Genomic DNA, 8,389 nt, shown 5'->3' on the forward strand with positions numbered 1-8,389 from the left:
AAGATTAGAAGTCAGTCAGCTGAATCACAGCGCCATATCGGTGGCTTTCCAAACTATTATACAAAAACATTGATTGTTACTTGATACTTAAATAGCGTGCAAACATACGAATTTTGTGTGCTAGAGGCGAGCCTTCAAAGCAGAGTTCAATCAGCGGTAGCGGTTCGACTTGTATTACGTTGAACGACTGTGATTTATATAGCTTGTTTCTCAGTTGTCTCTATCAATCCTCCAGGATAGTGTGTCGGCGAAATGAACGCTTACCAAGTTGACAGATTGGGTCTAAAATCGCATACTACAAATAATCTACTGAGATCGATTCCTCACAACCAAGTAATACATATAAGGCCTGATCATGTGTTACGCTCGATTTTTGAAAGCAACACTAATCGAAGTTCAATACGTGTTGCAGCAGACCCTTTTACAGGCTTAAATTGACTCTGTCGTTTTTCTTTCTTGTTCACCAGTAGCCTATAGAAAGGCATAAACTCTGACAACATTCCCGGCCTCGGAAGTGCATTATGTCTTAGCGCAGTCTAGGCTCAATATAACTCGGAAAAGTCCCAGATGGGCGCGATCCATTCTGACGGACGCAAAAAACAGGTGACAGCCGCAAGATAGGTCGATCTGTTTAAAGCCTTAACAACACCTTGGCATAAATGGTCGAAATTTTTAGAACTTCAGTTCCCCGTGAGCCTCAGTCGTAGTCATAAATGCACGCTGTACAAGAGTACACGATAGTTCGCACACAGTTTTAAGAAATTTTCCCAGTATCCTAGGTAGTCATCCGCCTGCTTTAGCTGTACTGCGCCAGTCTGTCATAAATATACTAGCACAAAAGATAGTTTGCATTTAGCCAACAAAAGACTGAATGTAGAATCTCGTCATTGTTTTTCATCAATGACGTAGACCTAAAGACTTGTTGGCTCGTTTCCTCCCCGCGAAAATTTATTTGCATATAACCTGATCCAGCGATAAAAATCTCGCTGATGAGGGGACGTAGCGGCCACTTAGATCTTTAAGAGCACTTGTGATAACAGGCAACTCTGAGACAGACCGCTGCGATCGACACGTGTTACCAAAGCTGCTCTTGTACCGTTTTTTTGTCGTGCACAGCATCAAAAGAAGGAATGGAGGTAAAGGCTGAGCGTGGTACCACTTGCGCTGTAATGCACCCGCCAGAACCTTTACCACAAGACGTGAATTTAATTATTATGCATTATCTGTGAAAGGACGAGTACTTCAGATTTATGGTAAAACGGTAAACAAACAAAACAGTAATGGCATACGAATAGGGTGAACGTTTAGTCTGTAAACCATTAGATTGACGCTGCTTGTCGGAACCTAATCTGATCGATGAAAACATCTTACAGCTTCATACTGTTTGGGTCTCTTGGAATCAACGACAATATGACTTCAGAGTTCTTGCCGTTGTCAGCTCAACTTTAATCAACAATACGACGCTTGATACATGTTAAAATCATTATAACTAGAGTTCTACACAAAATAACGCCAAAAACAAGTTTACATAGAGGACGGCGAGCTATAAGATACAATATAGATAAATATCATGGTAAGCAAGTAAAAATTAAGCCGGTCTAAATGAAACAAAAATAGCAAGGCTAATGATATAAATTATTTCTATTTGGCTGTACCGCTACGTCAAGCTAGATTTACAAATAAGCAATATTAATAATATCTTGAGGCAATCGGCGCTTGCCTCACGCACCTAGCTGTTGACAACATTAGCAAAACCCACTTTCTGCATCTGACAAGGCGATCCATGTTTGCAATAACGGTTCCCAAAATGCATAAAGACATTAGAACACCTTTCATATAATCACTAGTTACATTGGTCAGCTGCTATATAAATAAGAAACTTCTTGCCTCTGCAAATTTTCTTAGCTAAACAAACATACATACATGTACATTTGTGTGTCTATGAGTGTGTATGTAGGATATGCGGAAAAGTTGCGCACGAGTCGCCGTACAGTATAATACCCAGCAAAGACCCTCACTGTATAACTAATCTTAGGACTGCTTACTGTGGCCTTTTTTAAGAGTATCAAAGAGAACGCTATTTATGGGTTGTTTATGCATATATACATCCATATATAGTATTCTAAGTCAGTCAAGAAATGGGCCCAGTTCCATTGTGGCTCTCTGCTCTTCAACGAAGACGATGCGCCGTATGCAATATCGTACGTGCGTGGTTGATGCTGCTGTTGTGAGTGCGAGCGTGTGAGGGAGCGTCGGCCTTCAGTATCTGTCGACGTTTGGTCCCTGATTGCCTGCCTGCCCCCCGCCCGGTTGGTTGGTTGTGGATGACGGCGATGTCGTTGCTGCCGCTGGGGGTAGCGATGCTCAATTAGTCGACCGCTTCATCGGTCCGGCTGGTAGTCGTTGAAAGATATCGTTGTAGTTGAAATGAAACTGATGTGCTTAGGCCCTTGCTGTTGTTGTTCGTATCCCAGCCTCCGCCGCCATCGCTGAGCTGAACGACGACGACGACAACGACGGCGATAATGATGACGATGATCAGAGTAATAGCGATTTCGCCCGTTCGTTCTTGCTGCTTTTGAAGTGGTGATGACGATGTCGGCAGCAGCTACTGCTTCTGCATCGTCGAAGGCGATGGCGCGTGTGATCAGCGTTGTGGCAGAAATAGTCGTAATAGTGGTGCTGGTAGTATGGCGGTGACTAATGGGGAAGAATAAGATGATACCGCAGCGGATAGCAGAGGCTGTGTGTGCGTGCACGGCGTGTGATACAGCAGGGAGCAAGGGGCCACGACCTGCTCGCCTTCGAGCGTGCGGTGGCACTGGCGACGGAACAACCATTGCGTGTATACTGTATAACATTCTAGTATCTGGGCGTCAGCATATGTCTCTGTGCGTGTAAATATGTAGGGACTATACCGTTTTTAGCATTGTCGTTGTGGCTGGATATGCCTGTCTCAGCTTGCCCACCATCTACTACTGATAGTCACGCATATACGCACACCTATAGAGACGTGCTTCGTTGAGTCGATATGTGATGCTAGTACTATTTATGTTATTTGCGGTGCTAATGAGACAGTGGGGGAGCTAGGGAACCGCTAGCTGCTGGTAAAAACAGCTGCTATTACCGCTGTCGTCGTCGTCGTCGGAGGAGCGTGACACGTGAATAGCAGAGCGGACACCCAATTTCCACTTTGACCGGCGTAGAATGTATGACCCTTCGGAACAGAATCGAAGCAAGGAAAACAGACGGAGGAGAAGCGAAAGACGAACGAACACGACGAGAAAAAGCGCACTCACATTCAACTGTACCATTTCCTCCCTCCTCCGCGCTAGCCCGTCCCCCATCATCAACAATAACAACACCACCGTCACATCTAACATGTGGCGCAGAAGCACCGAAGACAACATCAATATTCATATCAATTGGCAATCAGTGTCAGATCATGCGCGCCTGCAACTCTATGCGGTTCTCTGAGAACCATCGGCGGAAGGCCTATCTACCGTTAGGCTCTCCCAAAGCAGCAGCAGTGGCAACAATAACCACGGCGGTTATTCACATAATGATAATAACGCTTCAATAAAAAAAAAATAATAATAATATATCGATATTAAGTGAAATCACTATACGCCATACAGTGCCTTCACGCTCTTCGCGGCAGGTCGATACTGCTCTGTGTCGATAACTACACCGGTAATTATTGTATTTTTTTTTTATCAAGTTTCATTTTAGTCTTAACGTTTATAATAATGTGATGAGGAATTATTTCGCTTTTGCTGACGGGCCTGCACTTGGTAAGGTCCAACGCCTAATGATATGAGGATGCATTGCGGTACTATCGTGTATTATATGGTGAGCTATCTTACCAATGTTTATTTACAAGTACAAGACGTCATTGTTTGCTCTAGCCATTAGCTGCTATTTTAGGACGCTGCTGGGATTCAACATGTGGATCTTTCTCTAAGCATCATCTTTGACAATGCGTTTACCACCACGGAACATACAGCATGAAGGTAACACCAACAAGTTGATCATAACCGTTGAATATGGAAGAGCTATCAGTAGTATCACGGATAGGCTGACTTCGGTGGGCACATCGATTAGAGCCGATGTCCTACATTTTCAAAATCCTTTGCGTTCCGACGATGCCAGCAGTGTCCTGCCCAAGGCTCAAAGAGCTGTCAAGGCTGTTAGCGCATTGCAAAGTGCCGCTACTTCGATGCTGAAGTTTTAAGAATTTTAAGTGAGAGTACTAAGTTAAGAGTAGCCTTTTTGAATCAAACTCACGTTCTACGTACTGACTAAACAGTACCGACTTTTAGCCCAATTAGTGAAACTGGCGTTTAATTTAATGAAGATATCGTCTCATGCGTGGAGGCAGTTATGTATAAAGCTTCGACATTGAAAAGCAATCTTCGTTACCATTACCATCGGAATACTTCACCGGTACTTCGAAAACTCCTACGTAAAGGTGTTGCCAAAAGCCCGCACTCGATAGTAGTAATTAGAATCTGTCACTAAGATCAAGGCTAACAGTATGTGCATGTAAATTGATTATCACTATGCTAGATAATATCGATAATCATTTTGATACTATGCGTTACACCTTTAAAAAAAACCTATTGGCGGACCTTTGTATGATTACTATAGCAAAGTGTCTTTCTATTATTTTTTTTAATTATCAAGAACGATCTAGAAATCAGTCAACTTGAATGATGAGCTATAAACGGTTAATTAGAATGGGTGTCGTCACCTAAATATTAGTGCACCGTTCATCCTCAGGCAAATTCTATATACACGATAGAAGCTGCGGCGTAAGATCGTATGTAACAAAAATAATGAAAAAAAAAAAGCATATTACGTAATATAGCAGACTATTTAAATATATAGAGAATTCCTTTGACGGCCATGCAATGCCTGTCGTCGAGACGCACGAGCCGTGTGATGAGAAGAAAAAAAAAATACTATGCGAATCCGATTTAAGATCATTCAACCAATGTTATTCCCTCGACTGCTACGAAGGGACGCAGACAATCCACAAGTGCCGGACCAGACAGTCGACCCGTTGCAGGAAATGATCGGCAACAACTGAGCACTCAACAACAATCGCAGCAGTTCCCCCCCTGAGGTAATAATAATAATAATGGACCAGAGTGTGGATTGTATCCATACCGTCACAAGTAATGGCTGATAGCTACTTCCGCTCCGCTAAGACGGGATGATTATTTTTCAAATCAACTAGATCACTAAATACATAGAAAATACTCTAGTTTAATTGACAGCGATACATGTACTACATTTAGACAAAGTTGTCGTATTTAACGCAACATACTCTATGCTATATATAAGAAGTATGTGATTTATTAGTGCCAATTAACTAGTTTATACGCACGTTGAAAGCACTATAGTACGCTACTGAAACAAAGGCAAGTCTTCAAATACACGCGAAGATATCGCGATAGCCTTTGTAATGGAAATGACACTACGAGCTGAATTGCCGCATTTCACTATTGAGTTCCTTCCATTTTTATTAACAGAACAGGCATTATAGCTCATTCACGCTTTAGATGAATCGCTATATATATATATATATAATTAATAAAGCTCTTTTTTTGTTTGTGTGTGTGTGTGTCAACGTGATATCGAATGCGATAATTGTTATGCACATGATGATTTACTCGCCTTTACGACAGCCAACCTATCATGACCGGTGGGTCGGCCGTACGTCGGCCTGTCTAAGCGTTCTTATGACGCCAGCGTTAGTCGTCTGATTGCTGCTGCTGCTGATGTGGTTCATAGGCCAGAAACGATTTTTTGCGTGCGCCAAATTTGGCACGGCAACTCTGCGAAGCCGACATCAGCTCCGCGACGTTCATCGTTCGCGGTGGTTCTTGCTTTTTTTTTCTTCTTCTTCGCATCAATACGATTCTTTCCCATTATTGGCATTACTCAGGCTGATATTGCCATCCAGCTATATCTACGAATTATAGAGCGTGAATAACGTTGCACGAACACTGTCGTTGTTTGTTATAGTAATATGGAAGCGGTAACAGCGGTCGCAACAAGTAGAAGTAATAGTAAGCGTACTAGCAGTAGTTGTCCGAATGGCAATGGTCATGGTTGGAGAGGCGGTAGCCATCATAACATGCCGATGTAATACAAAGAATGATCCATTCCTTCGTTTCCAGATCTGCCATTCGATGGTGCCCATTATGGGTGTGTGCGTATAGTTAGAACGCTGCACGTCGCTTGCTGCCACGCCATGAACGCCGATGGCGCTACCGAAGCCGCCATATATCTGTACGAGTGATAGTTGTACAGGATGTTACGTGCCCCGTCGCAAGACCCCGATATGGCCAACAATAATAATAACAACAACGACGACCCCCGCTACAATGTTATTAGTTCCAATGATAGCAGTAGCGGCAGGCCGCCGGGAAACACCATTGAATACAAATGTAGCTAAAGTTCCAAGTTGTATTATTTTGTAGTTATTCTAATCTTATAAATACTATGTAGCTATATGCACCGAGAGCTAACTGTCAGCAGAATTCCACTAACTGGTCATTGCTGAAGCCGCGACAATATTCGATGCGTGATACGTGGATGGGAGCATTCAAGAGCAAAAAAAAAAAACTTACCGGGTCAATTGTAGGTGCAAAGACACCAACACTTTATGCACGGTTTTTAGCGAAAAAAAAAAAGACAAACAGCTAAAAACATCACTAACATATTTGTTATAGCTTTGAAGTCACTTGAAGCGGTAGCTCCTGGTTTACTATGAGCACATTTATACCAAGGAACATACCGGGTCGAACCGGCACGGCAGGAAGGCGTTTGCGAATAAATAAACAAAGTCAGATGCGGACTCTTGCATCTATTATAAATGCAGATGTCCCAAAAAATGTATACATTGTTTACATCTTTTGTTGACGTTACAGTGACTGGTGGCAATTATTTGAATTTACTACAGGACTCTGTTTTACTACGCATTTGGCAGGACCCTGGTGAAGATCACGAATTTTATTTCCAATAGGACGGAGCACCTGTAAGTTATTATCGTGATGTAAGAGCATATCTTGATGAGAGTCTTCCAAGCAGATAGGTTAAACGAAGAGGTTCCATAAAATATTCGGCCCTTTCCCCAAACCAATCTACGCCAGAAAATCAACGATACTGGCAGAGTCAAATGGCGTAACGAATGTACGCCACAACGTTCCATGAAAAAGCGTCTGTTGAAGCTTGTGAATCAATAGTTCACCGTTATAGGCAAGAACGATAATAATTTTAAACATCTGTAATAAGATAAAAAGTTATAGATGTATTTATGTAGATTTTTTCTATGCGATTCAAATATTAATTACATTTCATAAAAACTGAAACTATGGTCGTTCAAACTGTTTCTTACAGACACACATACACACGACCGGTGTATGTTGCCATCACCTAGAGCGGAGTACCATTCGATGACGCAGCGATAGGTCGCCTCCCACAGTAATTCATATCTGGCATGCCAGAACCATTTACAAGCTGAGGTTGCACTTAGTGCAAAGTAGCATACGGACAGAAACGAAAAAGAGCAGGCCACTATTGACGCTCGATCCTTCAATGTCCTCGAACGAATTGCCATTGTGGCCGTCCCGTTACGATGTTCCACGTGGCGACAATGACGGTTCACGGTACCGATGATGACGCTCATAGTTGAGGCCAAGTTGCGTTCTGCACGCACGTGTAATCTTGGCTGGCAATAAAAGCGTCGCTTTGGCGTCTGCTTCTATCGTCTATCGCAACAATAGTTGACGAAGCTGCCTAGACTATACTCATATACGTTAGCAGTGGCACGCACCGGAACGTTTCTATGTTCCTTCTTTCATATTTGTATAAATGGTTATGTTGGCGCCGTCACCGAAAACGATGCTCATGGTGACGATGATGATATATGGACACCGTGTTTGTTCAGACGTGAGTTGAATATACAAAGATACGCACACTCATATCATAAAGTATGTACGTGCACGTTTTTATGCATGTGTCTGTGTGTATACGAGTACAAATGTGTGGAAATATGTATTCGTCAACTGAGACGATAACAACGATATGGTTGCCCAGCGTTTTCTTGCGTGCGATCCCAATATGAAGTAGAAATAGAAAAGGAAAACAGTAAGGAAAGAGAAACCAACATTCACAGCGGTGGCGCTACCTTAGCTTCTGCTGATCTACGCCGATGCACGATGATGATGTACGCTGGAGTTATATGTCGCCGTAGATATGCTATTCACAATCCAAGCTGTTATACTCCTGCGGCATTAGGTTTAATGACTTGAAAAGAAATAATCACGATCACCCCGTAATAGATTTGTAAAAGTATCTAAAAGTGCAACATTGTAGT

The 8,389-nt window shown here is 42.6% G+C and overlaps 1 long non-coding RNA gene across 3 annotated transcripts; it reads left to right on the top strand.

Annotated features, from left to right (window-relative positions):
* The first annotated feature begins 1,438 nt into the window (after positions 1–1,438).
* LOC111260547 (uncharacterized) lies at positions 1,439–7,268 on the top strand. 3 transcript variants are annotated; one of them, XR_015311110.1, is made up of 3 exons: positions 1,439–3,693; positions 4,985–5,128; positions 6,189–7,268. It is a non-coding gene; the product is annotated as an uncharacterized LOC111260547 (long non-coding RNA). The 3 variants fall into 3 exon arrangements; XR_015311109.1 differs by having other exon boundaries at positions 5,023–5,128; positions 5,694–7,268; XR_002680401.2 differs by having other exon boundaries at positions 1,444–3,693; positions 5,023–5,128.
* The last annotated feature ends 1,121 nt before the right edge of the window (positions 7,269–8,389 follow it).

Source organism: Varroa jacobsoni, unplaced genomic scaffold (assembly GCF_002532875.2).
Source record: "Varroa jacobsoni isolate VJ856 unplaced genomic scaffold, vjacob_1.0 scaffold_451, whole genome shotgun sequence".
In the NCBI taxonomy this organism is placed as follows: Eukaryota; Metazoa; Arthropoda; class Arachnida; order Mesostigmata; family Varroidae; genus Varroa; species Varroa jacobsoni.